General features: G+C 41.0%; 1 protein-coding gene across 12 annotated transcripts in view; it reads right to left on the bottom strand.

The window, feature by feature from the left end:
- vav2 (vav 2 guanine nucleotide exchange factor) overlaps positions 1–18713 on the bottom strand; it is a 200014-nt gene that overhangs the window by 164217 nt on the left and 17084 nt on the right. The window lies entirely within an intron of this gene.

The following is an 18713-nucleotide window of genomic DNA, read 5'->3' as shown; positions in this document are numbered from 1 at the left end:
CGAGATAAATTAACCTATGTTATGAACCACTAAAGTTGAAAAATGAAAAACGTCCGACTTTGTTATCGTTATCGCTATTTTGACTGTACAAAAGCAAGGAGGGACAATTGAGTGGGCTTCACATCTTTGATTGGGAGGTTGTACAGGATTTATTGGAAACATTAGTTACATTCAATCCCTTAAGTACATTGTATTACCATTTACAGGTTTATAAGTTAGGTGCTATTGCTGTAAGTGCAATGCAAAGCTCGTATCTGCACCTCTGAGAAAGACAGACGGTCATCTCAACATTGTCTTAACATAACAGCAGGAGAAGAGCCATTTGCTGATGAAGGCGTTCTAGTAATAAGAGCCCTCATTACAACATGCTTCCCTCTCCAGGAGGCTAATGATAATTAGACATATACTACTGTCCAGCCATCCATCAAACGGCAGGCAGTGAGACACTGAAGCTTCAACTGTGAGTTTCTCCTTTTCCTTAAGACTAACACACAAACATAACATCTCATATAAAGTGATTTAAGTGGTAATAGTGTGTGCCTGGAGGGAGAGCAGTAGGGCGATAATGTTCGGATCAGGGCTACAAATGTTCATGATTACACTCCTACAGCGATCCTGGGACTCTGCCGCTGATGTGCGCCATAAAAAAAATATACATCCGCCGTAACGTCTTTTGATGACTGGGGTGTGTTTGCTATGGATTAAATCTAAACTCATAAAAGTTTCTGTCGACATTTCGCTGCAAGTAAAACTCCAACCATTAAATCAGCAAGCAGCATTCATTAGTATATAACGACTAGCACTTCAAGCTAACAATCGGTATGTCTTTTTTTGTTATACAACTCTTTTAATTTCCTATCTTGATGCTAATTACGAATGAGGTCTCTCCATCTTGTGAATGTCAGATAACAAGTTTTCTCCGGAGTCGTTATTCCGCTCTGTGTTATCATCTAAACGGCATCACTCACAGAAGTCCCGGCTTTCAACGGCAAATTAACTACCTGATGAACCTTCAATCAGCAACGAGCTCACGCAGCTGTCATCCAAATGAACCACAATCCCTCATTCCCTTACACGTACACTCTTTTCTTTCTCCTTTTTTCCCTTTTCCTAACAAAATGCGGAAATCGATTAAACTCGACTTGGTGCCATTTTTCTTTTAACAGCGATACGGTTCATTACACTTCTGATAACGCATAGTTAAATGTCACCGTGGTTAATTAAGTACATTTGTAAGGTTTTCATTGTTGGAATATTGGCAGGAGGGGAAAGGGAAATCAGGGGAAATACGAAGGGGAAACAAAAAGACACGATTGTTCATATTCCAAACCATCGCCCACTTGGGTTGTTGTTTTATATTGCGCAATTTGAGATGCAACTCCAGGGCACGATGCCTATTGAGTGTGAGGAGTGTGAGCATATTACAAAAACAGCATGGTGGCACAGTGTTTGCTGAGGAAATTACACATTATGCCGCTGTGTCCCATAAGAAGATTTTTCAATTACACTTTCATTGCATTTGTTGACACACGTTTGCCTGAGAATGAAGCTAAATGGCTGCTGGGAATAGAGCATTAACAGATGGAAAAGAAAGAGGAGGGGAAAGAAAGGCGCAGATGGGAGGTCAAGAGCCTTTATTTGGATGATAACTTGTAAAATGTGACTGGCGTACAGAGATTCACAGCGTGGAAGAGTAAGTGAAGCATACACTTGTAGAAAGGAGGCCAGAGGATGATAAGGGAAGATGGATGGATGAGATGGAAAAGACAGGGTGAATGAGGAGGGGAAATAAAAGGGTGTAGGGGGGTCTAAATGATGAAGTTTGCTCAGTGTGACAACCTTCATATTCTCAGTGCCATGCAGAGACATGCTCTTAACTATGGACCGGATCTGCACAGGCATGAGAACATTAACCAGCTCTCAGGGCTTCAGGAAGGATCACTGAATTATTAGCTGTAGTAAGTAAAGCCGGTGGAGCCAATATGCACTTGGAAAACTTTGGAAACTTTTAATGTTTTAATGTTTAATCAGGCTTCATCCAAGAAGACGCTAGAGATGTGGGTCAAAATAAATTCTGAACATTAACTTGACAGATACAGCAAAGGGATGAAGCCGAGAGCATTGTGTGTTTAGGATTTCACCAGGAAAATGCTAATTAATTTTTGAGAATGTTCCAACAATATTTATTAACTTTCATGGTTATACAGGAATAAGAGCTGGCCAGCTCTGTTGTGATGGAGGGAACTTTGAGATTGTAGCCTTTGTAGGAGGTAGGGTTAGGGTCCATGTACATGCACAAGGACCTATAACACTCTAAAACTGTAACCCCCCAAGGCTAAAATAAAAAGCATTCAAGTCATTTTTGAGGTGAATAGTTTTATTCTGACATCTGTACCAACCTACCAGTAATATTTGGATTTAGCAGGGATTACCAAACGTTCTGTTATTAACCACATAATACCTTGGTTACCACTATAGTAATACACACTGTAATGACATGCGTTGTGTATGTGTTTTTTTGTAGCGTGATTACCTATTACCTGTTTCTAACCTGGTCTCCAGCATGCCATCTTAGGTTCACAATCTCAAAGAATGCTTGCCTATCCTCAGTTATATAAATAAAACAAATAATTAAAGTTTTTCCCCACTGGCTACACGGTTCCGCTTTTATGTTGTTACTTTTTTTTTCGCTAGAACATGCCCCTAATGCATCAACAGTATCTCAGACTGTTGTCATGTCAATGTCATTGGGAAATGTGTTATTGTTTGACTGCAATGCCAAAGAGTGATGAAGAATGTACTGCACGTCGACACATATTGCTACAGTGAAAGCTTTCACACTGGTTACACTGAAAAACACCATCCATTACTTGTAACATAGCACTTTGTAAGATAAGGCTTTTTACTTTCTTGATCTGACAAACAAACCCAGTCACTTTTAAAATGTAACCGGGCAACCTGAGGAAAAGATTACCTTGGCACAGTCCAACTGTTGACTTTATGAGCTAAGCGTTGATGCAGTATACTGTGGTCCTAAACGTAGGTGATGTAGTGTCACAGACAGACTGAAATCGGCCAATTTGCCAGGCTTTCAGGATATTTCTCAGCACTTAAGCCTTGGCTGAACTGTGCATTGTACTGTGAAACGCGGGTGTTTGTCGGAGGTTAAGAAATGTCGCGGTAAATCCATTCTGCTCTTTTCCTCGCGGCTCCTGCCCCAATATCTGGATGAAGCCTGAGCTTTAACAAACAGCCTCTCTGTGCTATCAGCCCTAGTTATCAGCCCGTCACACTGTACGGGGAAGATAAATCTAGGCAATTAAAATTTAAATTGCTGTGTGCACTGCCGTGACTCTCCCCTCTCTCTGTGCGTCTCCACGTCTCTCTCTGGCCCTCTCTAGCTGGCTGGACCGCTTCAGTCCTCTGTCAGCGGCTAAAAAAGAAAGGCGTGCTGCCAGTAATGTAAAACACGCTGGTCCAACACAGATACATCTCACTTCTCCAAGAACCGCAGGGATTTATCTCAAGATTTATTTTTACCATTACTTCTTCACTGCTGGTAGTCTGTTAAGTGTTAGTGGTTCAAACCAAACACCTTTGTATCTCTTTTTTAAAGAAGTTGTATGATGAGAAACTGAATATGCAGATAAAATGAGATTTTCTGGCTGGTAGAAGTTAATGAGTGGAGAAGGACACTGGATCCAAAGCTACCCGAGTGGAAATGCTAATTGATTTAGTGATTAAAGGATAAGTATTAAATGGTTGTCAAAAATGGACAGTTAATAATAATAATTTAAGTCGTTTATCAAACAAAGGCAAGGCAAGGCAAGGCAAGTTTATTTATATAGCACCTTTCAACACAAGGCAATTCAAAGTGCTTTACAAAAAAATGAAAGACATTAAGAAAATGGCATTTAAAATCAGTCATTAAAAAGAAAAGATAATAAAATAAACATTAAAAGAAAAAATACATGGAAAAAAACAAAGATGAACAACTCTAATTTGGTAGGGTTTCTTTAATAATCAGTATTTCATAATTCTGTATAATACATATTATCGCTTACTGATTGCTTGTGATTTTGTCTCCAAATAGCTTTCTATAGTTTCTATCTTTTTACTGTATTAAAGTGTTAAATACATCTCTAAATTACTTTTATTTTACATGTATCTGTACTTATTGACTGAACTTGTGCTGCAGCAACAAACTAAATTCCCCTGTGGGTATCGATAAAAGCTCCTCCTATCTTCTCAATTTCAAGAAATGTGCCTTTTTCTGTTTTATATGATGGTACATCTTGTTTTCCTATCTCCACTCTCGTATAATCAATGTTTGGTCAAAGACACTCTGGAGGCGATGTTAGTTTGTACAGTTCGCCCCAGACAGCTTTTAGAAAGCATCCCAAGAGGCTCTTCAGTCAACTTAATGGAACAGTTTCCCCACCTGGTCAAAGCAGCCAGCTCTCATTTGGCTACAGGAAATCTCAGAGGGGAGTGAGGGTGAGAAAATCAATCATATAGGGTGATTCAGTTCCTCAGGTAACAACAGCTTCTCCTCTGATGCATCACAGGATGTGAGAGGTCACCAGGAGACAGGGGGGGGGGGAGTGATAGAGGCAGAAAGGACTAGACATGTTGGAAAATATCTCCATGTGACGAGTTCTACTCAGTGCTTCTTGTGTAACCGATAGGATGAGCATAGAACCTTACAACCACAATAGGTCAAAAGATTGATGTTGTAGGTCGGACATACTGTAAAGGCATTTAATCAATCCTGGTTGCAAAGTTTAATGGGCTATAGTCAAACAGTTTGTCTTAAAATAACATATTTAACAACACCTACCAATCTCTGTGTTAATAAAGCTCAAAATGAAGTCATTGGATGTCTTTGCTTTCAGTCCATACTACCAAAACACACAGAAGAAAAGAGTCAAATGCCCACACTTTTCGTAAGTCGAACCAGAAAACATTTTATCTACCAGTCCCAGATAAGTGACTCAAAAAGATGCTGCAATCATGATGATAATGACGAATCCCTTGATTATCTATTCATCCAAAAGCAGAGATTAATCGTTTTATCAATAAGATGACACACAATTTCCTAAAGCTTAAGGAAACAGGCATGTTTTTTCTGACTGTAATGCAAAACAAAAAAAAGTATTTGATTTACTGTTAAAGATTAATAGCTTTTGTTAATAATTTGACAACTGACCAATTCATCGACTGATCATTTCTGTTTGTATAAGACTCTTATTTTCAATTCCTCTTCCTATTATTTTATCACTAATGACAGCATACTGATTTTATCCTATGTTAAGATCAAATATATACAATCAATCAATGATGATGATGATGTTACGGCCGCCGCCTCCCCGGTACTGTTAACTCTGCTTCGACTGTGTTTTATGTAAATGAGCTGTGCGGTTGCCCTGATGTCCTTGGCTGCTCACCTCCTGGCCCGCCTCCGAAGATTGTGATTGGAGCCCGACACACTCCAATCCCAGCGCACGTCCAGCGTACACCTTCCGGAGATGACTACAAAGCCTATGGACAACTATCAGTCGGGAGGCTCTGATGTGTGAACAGACGCCTGTCGTTACTTGCTCTTCATTGTTGTTAACTGTGCTCAACTCGTGTGGTCCATATTTAGTTTAGTGTTGTTGTGATTACCACTTTGATAGTGAGGGTTGTTTTGTCGCTATTTTGTTTGTTAGTATCTATTCCTTTGTATTTAATTAGGCTCCCTTTTTAGAGTCCTTCCTTTGTTGGTTGCTCATTTAAACCTGCGCCCTTTTGGCCCGTCTGTTTGCTCCAGGCTGCTTGCCTTCCATTTTGTTTATATCGCTATTTAATAAACTCCTTGTAATTATTACCAATTCCAACTGGTGTGTGTTGCTTTTCCTCTTCCCCTAGTGGGGACGTAACAGATGATGATGAAGTGCAGCTTTTAACGGAGTACAACACAACAAATATAGCACACTTGTTAATCCTTGATTTCTTGACCAGTGTTAAAACAAGATATGTCCGCGCTCCCCATCGTCCTTGTTCAAATTGACAGTCGCCCACAGTTGGTAGGTATGTACTGCTCTCCTCCGAGCAGGCAGCTAGCTGTCTTTTGCCATTATGTTATTCATTTACAAAGGAACAATATCTTGAATTAGCCTCAGAGTTAAATAACCGTTCAGGCTGTAAGTAGAGCCAAAGCTGTCTAACACAACAGAGATTCTCCCCTCTCCCACATTATCGCCCGTCCTCCTGGCAGAGGGGGCTGTGTCTCTATTCTACTCGCTGATCAATAGCAATAGATCTAACCCTAGAGCTGCTTTCACTGTTATCACTGCACATATTGACATGGTGGTGGATCAGCGTGAGCAACCAATTCAGGCACTAGGCAACATTATTTAATGGCTAGGGAGAACTCACAAGTTTTCTTTTCTTTGCAAAGGTGTTGAAGTAACCAAACAAAAAGTAACTGAATGCCAAGTTTGTTCTCACACACACACACACACACACACACACACACACACACACACACACACACACACACACACACACACACACACACACACACACACACACACACACACACACACACACACACACACACACACACACACACACACACACACACACAACACACACACACACACACACACACCACACACACACACACACACACACACCCACACACACACACACACACACACACACACACACACACACACACACACACACACACACACACACACACACACACACACACACACACACCACACACACACACACACACCACACACACACACACACACACACACACACACACACACACACACACACACACACACACACACACACACACACACACACACACACATCTCTCGGAATTGTCATGCACCCGTTTGCTTTAACTGCTTCATCGTCGCGTAGACAATCCTTGATCTTTGAACCGTGACAATGGTTTGGCCTTTCCCTATGCCCCCCCCCCTCCTCGTCTTCCTCATCCTCCTCCCCTTCTTCCTTGTCCCTTTGCACTGTGTCCATCCATGTGGAATAGCAACAGTAACATCTCACTAACAGCAATCAGTAAATCCAACACAATACAATGGCTTTGTGCTGATAATGCAAAACGAGCAGATAAACGTTAAAGGGATAACCTCACACACACACACACACACACAAGAAGGACCTAAAGCCTGGCAGCAGCACAACAAGGGGCCCGTGTGAGGGCGGCAGGAGATGTGAGCATGATGAAGTCTCCGAGGTGTGCTGGAGAGGCGTGATAATGGAAGAGCTTTTCCATCTGCTTGGAGGAAGGGGCCGAGAGTGACCACGCCCAGGAAGAACGGGCGTATGCAAAACAGGGCGAGTCAAAGAGAATGAATGGAAACACAAGCAGCGGGAGAAGAGACATCCCTCATTTCTCACACGGGGGTTTGGCTGCCTGATGAATCCCCGATCACTTTGTAACGATCCATCTCCCTAATGGTACCACTCTCTTATCCAAACTGTTATGTAAATCTCATCCATTATCGTCCGAAGGAAAGCACTACTGTAGTCTCTGTGCACGGCTATATGTGTGTTGCTATTTTGATATGTGTGCCTTTGTTTGCGCAATAGAGCGGAGCAGTAAAGCAGTGCAAATGGTTTAATATAGGCCATTTAGGTTCGAATAGTTTCCAGCTGAATTGGTTTTATAGGCTCGGATGATGCACACCTGTGTTATCGTTAATACACACTAAAGCACACAGTAATTAAAACCAGCTGCACCTTAAACAGCTGTGATACACACGTTAATGCACCAATAATTATAATCAAAACATATGATATTAATTATCCTAAAATGGGCCGATTTGCATAATTAGTACTTTTGGTATATTTAGATGTTAATACTTTTCTACTTTTACTTGAGTAATATTTTGATTGCAGGACTTTTACTTTGAGTATTCCTACACTCTGGTACTTCTAGATCTGAGTACCTCTGCCTGGGGGGCAATAAATCACACCTTTCAGAGTGTCTTTCAGAGGTCCACTACACGCCATGCTGCTAATCAGGGACTGACTGAATGCTAATTGTGAAACACAGTGGGTGTTGTTGTCACGGTGATGGTTGCGGGAGCTTGAGCAGTCGTCTCAAGGCGGGTCTGATGTGTGGCAACCTCCATTTAAGCACAAAGCGTGAACTCCCTGATCTCATCACAGAGGAGGGAAAGCGGGAATTGAGTCAACTAGCTTGCAATGTAGCTCTTTTCAGGATGTTCCATCACTCCACACGGACGTTTTCTTTCATGCGAGGGCTTTCAGTTCTTAAAGTTGCAATGGTGTGCAAATGGCAAACACAGAGCATAGTTCAGCATTGTTAAACACTTGGAAACACGAGAGCAGTGCAAGAGCAGCTATAGTACCAGTGTCATCAAAAAGAAAACCCAAATGAAAAACCCAGCCAGTGCCCGATGACATCACCGCCAGAAGGGGTTTTCCCGGGAGTGAGGAAGGATACTTTTACAGGCATGACTCTGGGTATACGAGCTACATTTGAATCTGTAAAATGAGTCACAGGCCTAGACGTGAACTCATTGATGAGGCTTCCTCTGCCTGTTTGGCCGACTCTGAGACTTCCACAGAGAAGGGAAAGACCTCCCTGTCCTATAAATAAACAAGCCTCTGTCCCGACTTCCTCTGCACCCATGCAGCATTACAAAGACCCGCCAAAACCCACCCCTGACCAATAAACGTGCATAACAAATGGGGTAACGCTCGGTTGGTCAGGTTAGATCTAAGAGCGAAGAACGGTCGTTTTGTTGACGAGCGATAAGGCCAATATGTCATTACCTCTTATAAAATGGTTGTAAAGAACGTGGCCTGTTACATAAAGATCTCACATAAGAGGTCAATAAATCAGGGCTAGTTTACGATATTACCTGACTTTCTCCTTAAACACTTCCTTGGGATGGGGTAAAGGTTTAAGAGCAGAAAAAACATAAACTTAAAGCTAATCATTTGTGGTTTTAACTGAAAAAAAATGTGAGAATAAAACCAATCTTTTCAAACCTTTTTTGTGTTTCCTGAAAGCAAACGTTGCAGTTTACGACAGCAACTCTATATAATTGTCATTGTTGATTAATCTTCCTATAGTTTTCTCAATTAAACTTGATGAAAAATTTCGATTGCAATATTTCAGAGCGTTTACAAATGTCTTGTTATGTCCAAAAAAGAACCAAAACCTTAAAATATTCATCTTGAAATGATTCAAAACACATCATAACAGAAAATCCTCGCATTGGAAAAGCACAAAAAAAGCCCTTTCTTTTATTTTTAGCTTGAAATATTCCTTAATCAAATGTCAACACTGTCTCAGAATTATCTTTTGTCTATTACCTAATCAATTGTGTCAGCTCTGGTGCAGTGGACTAAGATTGTGATCAAATAGAAATGCCAAATATTTGTTTATGTTGTGAGTTCCCAAAACAATTACCTGGTGCCTTTGCTTTAATCTGTTGATTTAAGCTTTCTTGAAAACACCCCCTTGCCCCCCATCTTACAAAGGAAACATCAAGTCCACATTCATCCACATTAATTCCAATCTGTAAGTGCTCGTCCCCGAGGAGATCACAACTTCCTCCCAGCGGAGTCAACATCCCCTCGGTCACTCTGGAGGATGAGGGGGTCGTCCCTCCCAGATTCCAAGCTTGCTGTCCGGCACGTCAACTCTAACCCCACCGAGCGGAAACCAGCACCCCCCCCCCCCCCCCCCCCCCCCCCCCCTCCTGCCTTTTCCCTGATTGTTTTAGCTTTGCATTAGCAGCCTGGCCATTAGGTGGAGAAGCTTGTTTTCCCTTCTGGTCCATTAGATGCTCGGCCTGCAGCGCTGGATGCGATTGGCGAGGAGGGACAGACAGCTTCTCGCATTAAATCAGAGCAGAAACTCAGCCACACGGAGAGAGACGCGCTGCAGGAAGTCCATAACTCATGGCTGAAAATAGAATAAAGGCTTCTAAAAAGAAATGAAAGGGTCTCGGGGTATGTCTTTTGTCTGTAAGGATCTTATCATTACCTGGAGTGAGGTTACCCTGGAAACAAGGAGCCGTAATGGATGACTTGGAGAGATGTGTTTCACAGCTGCAACTGATGATTATTTTATCTTTCCGTCAGCTGCTTCCAGTAATTTAATAATTAAATGACTTCCTCAGATTAAGTTCAAACTCCTAATCAATTTACACTTGTATAAAGCAGAGAAAAACAGCATATTATTATATTCGTGAAGTTTATGTTTCAGATTTGTACTATACAGATGACAGCGGAACAATATGTTGTTAAATTTCCAATATGGACTTGTGCAATATTCAATTAGCTGTAAGCACAATACTAAGTAAAGGGAATAACATTGAAAAGATCATTCAAAAATAAAGTATGTTGTTGAGCATAACAAGTGTTCTGCAGACTTTATAGAAAGTTCCTTGTTTAGAGCATAATACTAAACACAATGATCCTTCCTAATAATATCGAAAATTGCAATTCCAAAATCACAATAAATAAATAAATACAAATAATACAATTGTGCAGCCCTTACAGATAACTTAAACAACTTTTTCATCATTTCATCATCCTCATTCGAACATCTAATCTTCAGATCTCAACTCGTCTTTGATGATGTATTCAATTCCCTTGACACCGTTCAGGCCGACACCATAATTAAAAGGTATCGTTGCCGGCCAAAAAAACTGCCACAATGATGATTTTGCTAGTTGATGAATTCCTTTTCTGCCCCGGACATTTTTGACAGCTTTTGGCAAGTTGCCTCTGCTGATGACCGGGAGCAGACATTATGTAAGGCGGGGAATAATGTTTGAGATGTGACAAAGCATGTTGAAACAACACAGTCTCACGGCATTTCGTGTTATAGTCACGAAATTAATCTATTGATTCGTGTTCACCAACACCATTTCGCCATTTTTTTCGTGTCACACAGAACGATTTTAAAAGCAATGCAAATAATAACAAATTAGAAGGAAAAAAAGATGACAGAAAATACAGATTTCAGTATTCTGAGGCTCTGAGCCATTTCTTTTCCTCGCGGACGGCAAAAAAACTCAGACATTATACAATTTAAAATAAAAGGGATAGGGTTAGGCTTAGGGTAAGATATTGAGTAAGAAAATGTTTTTATGAACCATACCGGACAAAAGGTGTGGTGCAGGCACGAAACATACTACCAATAGAAATACATTGCTTTTAAAATCGTTCTGTGTGACACGAAAAAAAAAAGTGAAAATCGTGTTGGTGAACACGAATCAATAGATTCAATTAATTTCGTGACTATAACACGAAATGCCGTGAGACTGGGTTGGTTGAAAAGGTATATTGTGAAGGCACTGTCATTCCTCCGTCATGTTGCTCTGGGATGATAAAAACTGATTTTGTGGGCTACAGAAAAACAGAAAGCAGTTATTTTTTATTCCAAACCTCTTACGTGTGCATATAAAAATCTGATATCAGAATAGGGACACTTCTAAGGAAGTTACAACGTGTATTTTTACATTTTCACTTCCTTGTCACTATGCCTTGTGGCAGTATAAATCCTACAGTTTCACATGAGAAGATGTATTTGAATACCTCAGAAATCCACATGACTCTCCCTTCCTGTCTGACCCCTTAAACAAAACACACTGTATTGGATTTTGCAGTATATATTTCAAGTGAGACTAAAACAGCTACTAGTGCCGAGTCATCATCCACATTTAAATTATTCATTAAACCTCGAGCCGGACCCGCCCGCTTTAGCTTTCTGATCAATTTTGTCTGTGTAACCGTGCTGTTCAGACACAGCCAGCAACCAATCACAACGTTTGCTTTCAACCTGGAAACTATCCATCACAATATGGCAACACATGCAAATAGTTGCAAGAAGAAAAGTGGGTACCCACATGGAAGGCTGTTGTAAAAGCAGTTTCAAATACATTTTTCATCTTGTTTTTTACACCGTTTACACTTTGTTGCATCATATGGGTGTGTTTTACTGAATAATAAAAAAAAATTAAATAAACCCTAGATTTCATAAGTCTTGGTAAGGAAAGGGTTACAAAAATTGTAACTGTGAACTTGTTAACGGAGTCGAAATCTACAGATGGCACGTGCATGAGATTTGCATTCGTGCATGACTCTCTGTGCATGGCTGAGCACGTCAGACCTCTCTTCTCCCACCTTCCGTTGTTGATCTGTTGGACGTGTGTGCACGCTCATTGTCTTGTCAGTAGGGCTCTAATCTAATTGGACTGTTGGTGGGCAGGTGGGGGGGCTGCTTTACTTGTGCTGTAATGAATGGCAAACACACCTCGCATCAGGGGGATGTCCTGGGGAGGAAGCGAACGCCAACAGATGGCTTTAATATTCAGCAAATGAACAGTGGGATCTTTCACGCGAGCACACCGCCAAATGAGATAGAAATGCAAACTAGACAGACACCCCCACGCTCTTTGATTTTGGTCACTGCTTCCTTTTCACCAAAATGCAAAGGGGCACGTCAAGAAGAAGTAAGGGAAGAGTATCCTGGAGTTATTCAAAGTGTTCAATACCAACAGTTCATCACTCTGTGTTTCATAACTGTGTGAAAAAGTGATCTGAAAATATGTTCGTTACACATTTACTTCCGCCACGGTGCTGCTCAACCGCTCGGCCTGAACAGGTGAAACTGAACACATACGTATCTGGAATCGTTCACCCCTCCTTTTTCATTTTGAAACAATGAAATCGACATCTATCCGTGTGCTGTGAGTGTATTCAGCCAGCACACAGTCAGCATTGACTCATGCTATTGATAAGTGACTTCAGGAGGTGGTTTGTGGGGCCCTGTCGATATGCTATGGATCACATTTACATTGCAGCGAGGTTTACTTTGCATTACTTACATCAAAACCTCATTTAGTGGACTTACTGAATTCTATGTTTTATGATCTGCATTTATACGACACCTATGCACAAACGTTTACTTTCAATTGTTGTTTTTAACGGAATAAGGATTTTTGAAATAGAAAACCACAGTTACAGTATGGATCTGTACAAAACATGGAGGTTCATTGTCAAACTGAACAAATGAACTCACTCATCATGTGTCAGATCATTAGCTGAACATTAATCATTAGTTGCCAGACAGAAATTGATCAATAACCATTGTATGTTATGTTTCTAAGACGCTGTGGCTAAAAGTACTTTTTTAGCAAATGTTTACATCAACTTTATATTAATATTTCATTATAATATGGTGCAACTGTTCCCTCTGTGATTAATACAGCCCTTCTGACCCTAACCCTATTGAACCAGTAACTATCTTCTACTACTGAACACACTTCCTTTCCGTTCATTCCTGCATGCACTTTGTTCTTCTTACTCTTCTCCGTCTACACCTTTGAGTTGAGCCTTTCTGACAAGGTACAAACAACTTGGCTGTCGCACGTCGTCAGAGTCTCACTTTGTAGCTTCTTTAAACCCTTGTGTGGGCTGGAGTGACTACATCAATTGTTGTAAAAGTCATGTAACGCACCAATCATCCCTCTGAGTGTCCTTAGAAAGCCGTAAGTTTGTTAACGTCTGTGTTACTCATGATTATTTCACTAAGATGTTTGTTCAAGGTTAAGTTATAGCATATGAAAGCCTGCCAGCCAATCAGAGAGAGCATTTCCTTTGCCTATGACATAATCAACAATAAACAGTGTAATTGTATTGACGTGACTCTTGCCGCTATGCGCCAGTAAACTGATCATTATGCGTTTGTGTGTAGTCGTTAATGAAGCCACAATCTGGACCGTCTTTAAAGAACGCCATCCTCATCCAATCACAAGAGAGTCTCATACAGCTGTGATGACAGTTGTGATTTCTGCTATGCAAACCACAAACAGACCTAATGATCTCAGGCAGTTAAATAATGCAAGAAGCAGATGCTGCAGTGGAGAGTGAAGTCATGCGGGAGACAACTTCTTCTAGTCCTTTACGGCTCAATCAACTGTTTTTTTGGGGGACACAGCTGTCGGAAAACACGCAGTCCTGAAGATGTTAGCTAAAAGTTGTTTTAAAGCCGCTTTGCCCCGAGGCGGTGCAATAGAAGGTGCTGCTCAAACTGCATTAAAACCAAATAGCCAATTCATCAAATGCATCGTTAAATGCGGTGTAAAATAAGTGGCAGGGAATCTCCCATCGCATGTTGTTTTCTAGCAGGCCATCCTATTGTTTTTCTCATTACGGCGCTCTTGTTTGTCCTGAGGCGTTCGGGAAGCAATCATTAAGCAGATGAGAAAATGAAATGTCTTCTTTATTCGGCTCGTTTGATTATAATTCTAAAGACTAAAGTTTTGCACATGTTCCTGTTTGTTCTCAGAACATTTAATTAGGAAGACGCGCCTCAAGGTTGCAGCGGCTTTAAAAGGGTTTGAGTTCCCACACTTCTCTCCGTGAGCTTTATCCTATTCATCACAACAAGGTGCAAAGTAGGGCAGGTAATCATTTGTGCTGTGTCAAGACCTTGATAAAAGTAGAGGGTGGAAGTCACACATACACAATGCAAGAGAGTTGTTTTGGTGCACTGAAACTAACCTCCATTGCTTGGAAATGCTTGGATATGGAATCTTCTACAGTGCTTTTCAGAAACTGTACATTTGGGAACATTTGTAAATGTTTTAAAATTCTTTCATATGCTCTAAACCAGAGCTAAGTACTCAAGCTAAATATTTCAGTAGCCTTTGCTCTTGACCGGCGAGGGCAGCCTGGCCTCTTTTAGCCTAATTATTGGAGGCGGAAGCAGGGAGGAGAGGAGTGTCAGCGGGGGTGAAAAGGGTTGGGAGGTCTCTAACATTCAGCTGTCAGATTTCATGGACTTCTTTTGAGAGAAAGTTCCTGTTGTCGCCCTGAAAAACCATCACCCACCCACCCACCCTATAGCTCCAGTACTTATCTAGGTGATTTGGGGTGACAGCCGAACCCTCACCCTCGACCAAACCTCCTCAGGGACTTCAGCTAACACATTTGGAATGTCTCACACATGCGCCCACACTCACATATTTGACCATGAATTGCTTTAGGAAACACACTGATGAAGTATGTGCTGCACAACTGTTTCACAAGGATTATTCGATTTAAAAAACAGAAGCTACAGGGTCTTTACATTTTTGTCCTCATGCATTTGGACTTCAAAAGTTAAGAGACTGTCTTCCTTCTCACCTTTGACATCTTCCATTTAGCATACCAAGCCGACTTTAATTACACTCTCAGATATAGTAAGTCATTAATACACATTGAGTTCCTTCTTAACCTTTGGCAGTGTTATATTGAAATGGCGATCAATGGGCACGAACCCTCAGTTGAAAGATTATTTGGCACACCTAGCTAAAACTAACAGCCCTGTAATAAATCCTATTTTAATCCATTTCCTACTTTCAGTTTGTTTCACACATACAGTCTATCCATGATGTGTTCAGGAACATTTCCTGCATTAGGTCATATGTGGATTGGATTTCAAGAGAAATCGTTTGGGTAAAATGTCCACCTCAAGTCCTAGTATAATCCGCAACTTGTTAACGGTTAGGCATTCATGTCGATCCTTTCCTGGTTGATTTGCATTATTTTGAAACTTGTGTAATAATTAACACATAACTAGGACATTGGAACCGGACACAATCAGCTCTGCCTCTCTAAGATCTAATGGAGAGAGCAGCTCAGGAATAATTACCATTAGATACATATTTTAACATCCGGTGAAACTCTTATTTCTTAGAGGCAACAAAAGCAGCGATTGCTAATCTGGATTTTTTTTTTAGAACAAATAAGATTCTTACGCACAGTAGCATGTCTCTGATGCTATACTATAACAAACTCATGCTCACAATGACATGCTTACATGCTATGGTTGAGCAGGTATTCTGTTCAGAATGTTCAACATGTTCCCCATCTTAGTTAAGGGTCTTAAGCATGCAGCCAATGGAAATATTGTTAGTTCTGCACATACTTGGTGATAAACCTTTAATTGAATACATAATTCTGGTGAAATCCACCCTCTGAGGAACATGAATGTCTTTACAAAATCCCATGTCAATGTATCAAATAGTTCTAAAGATGGACCAAATCCCAGAAAGAGCCATCTTTTGCATGGCTAAACAAAATAAGTTGTTTACGACATAAAGCTTTGTTTGGGTGCTGCTGGCCACCAGTGTTTAACCTGAGCAGCAAGCTGTTGTCAAAACAGAAAACAACAACAGAAATCTAATGTGGCTCAAGGACGCCGCGGGACACAGCACCATTTGTGGAGACGAGACAACAGCTCAGAGCTGTTAAAACCCCAAGCCCACAAACACACACACACACACAACAGGATTTCCAGTATGTTCATAATATCGTCATTTACATGGCCAAGTTGTCCAGACATGTAAATGAACACATGAGATTAAGATGCACCAGAGCATTGAGACACCACTGGGGTTCTAACAGCTATAATTAATTAACAATCAATCACTATTATTATATATAAAAATGTATGTTTGTCTTTCCTTCACAAAATCCACAGAAAATAACATGTTTCGGAGAGGATTAAGTAGTCAACTACTGTGTTTACCCCAAATAACACGACGGAAGCATGACTGACAGACCCAAGCCCGGAGCAGATTTGTAGTTATCAATCAAACCAGTGTTCAACGCTGCGGCGGATTGCTAAAAGGTTGCCTCCATGATTACACAAATTAAAATCCAGCAGGAGAAAATACATCCGTTCTGCCAGTCAAACAGCCGTCCGCCAGTGCCATTCAGCTGTCTGGTTAGAAGTAAGCTCATTTAAGCAGCGAGGCCTGTAATGATCTCCCAATAGTGTCATCACTCGCGCTGACATTTAAATACAATGAAATACCTAAGAGATGCAATATGTCTGCGTGGATTAACTGGGAGCACTGCTCTAATGGGGGGACATCATCATATGCTATCGAGCGTAGCATGGGAATGGGATGTGTTAGGGAAAAGAAAACACCAACCAAGTTTTTTTTTGTAAGTACTTCATCCTCTATGTGATGTCCCAAAAGTGATGCATTTCTGTGTAGAATGACGCAGAAGTTAGCATCACAAGAGCTCCCACAGACCTTATTTCAGGCATTTAACAACAACTAAAATGCTAATTTCCTCTCATTCTTGACCCACTGAAATTGCATTTGAAAAATAAGCTTCATTTCTTTAGGAGTGTAGTTTTTCCAACTGCAGGTTTTCATTTCCTCCCCCTATCTTAACCGGAACAGAAAGGACGTGAGAGGAGAGCTGTTAAGAGAAGAGGAGGTGCATGTGGGAAAGATGAATGTCACCAGACCCTGCAGTTCATCATCTCAGAGGCCTATCTGAGGGTGGCGGTCAGGGAAAACAGAACCCACACTCCCACCATACTCTGTCAAGGTCAAGTCATATCGGGAAAGCAAGGTAGGAATGAGAACAAATGAAAGAGCGCTGCCAGGGGCAAAGACGAGCAGGTCAAACTCAACATTACATTCAGCCCCTCGGCTAAATGTTAGCCTTGGAAAGTGGAAACGCTCTCACGTTTATGAATGCTGTTTACCAAAGGCTACGACTTTAGGGAGGAAGGTGGAGACAGCGGAGGGTTTCATAAATTAGAAAGGAAAGGTCTCATGTGAAGGAATCCTGTTGTCAATGAGTTAAGGAATACATGGTGGAAAACAGAAGGGGGGAAGAGACTTCATTTAAATGGGCGACAAATCGCTACCATTTTTTCTTGAAATGATTTGCAATATATGTCTGTGTAGTCTACAGTGAATGACACAATGAGAGCAATGAACCAAAACAATACAGATTACCTAGATTATTGATTTCACAAATAATTAAAAACGTTCTCTTCCAAATTGGACTCCAATATAAAATGGTAAACCGTTCAGCCCTATTAAGCAATATAGTCTTTTTCTTGTGTTTTTATAATTGCCAGCTCTTGGCTCAACGTACCATAATAAACACGGATTTACCAGCACATTTCTCCACTAAAGCTGAAACGGTATAAACTATTTGCACGAGTCTGGGGGAATCATGTCCTCTCCAACCACCGTGTCTTAACATGGCAGTTACTACAGAGGAAAGAAAGGAAACTGAGACAGACACAGTTGAATGAAAAGGCAAATATAAAAGTCTTGTAAAAGCAGAAGTTACCCGGCTTTATTCCACAGTTCTAATTGTGTCTGCAGCACCTGCACTGCATACCCACATGGGATCAATGATGTAGAAAAAGCTTGTGTGACATAAGTGTAAGGGAGGTTTATTTCCCAAACTTGCAGCTATAGGTCCTAACTTTTTTCTGGCATCTTAAAATCCACAGGCGTAGAAAAAGTTGGAATGTAATCTTTAAATTATGGAGGACTAAAGTGAAACACCATTTGAGAAGTGAAAATGAACGAGAAACACAAACCCTGAAGAGACACAGATTAATAACTCCACTTGTCAGGATTGAAATGTTGAGAGGAAAATAACACCTTTTACCCCACTCCGAGAAAGAAAATTACACACTTTCCAGCACACAGCAAGCCCCTGATAGCTCCGATACGCCCACACATTCTTCTCAGAAACCGGCAAAGTCATGATAAGAATGCAACACATGCGCTGGGGTTTGGTAGGATAACAGTGTGGTGTCCAGACTCAGAGTGAGCGCGCTCAGAGCCAAGCATTGTTGGACTGGTCCGAGGTGGGGATGGGTGCGCTCT

Source organism: Trematomus bernacchii, unplaced genomic scaffold (assembly GCF_902827165.1).
Source record: "Trematomus bernacchii unplaced genomic scaffold, fTreBer1.1, whole genome shotgun sequence".
Taxonomy (NCBI): Eukaryota; Metazoa; Chordata; class Actinopteri; order Perciformes; family Nototheniidae; genus Trematomus; species Trematomus bernacchii.
The sequence above is the reverse complement of the archived record's forward strand: the minus strand, read 5'-3'. Positions and strand labels throughout refer to the sequence as shown.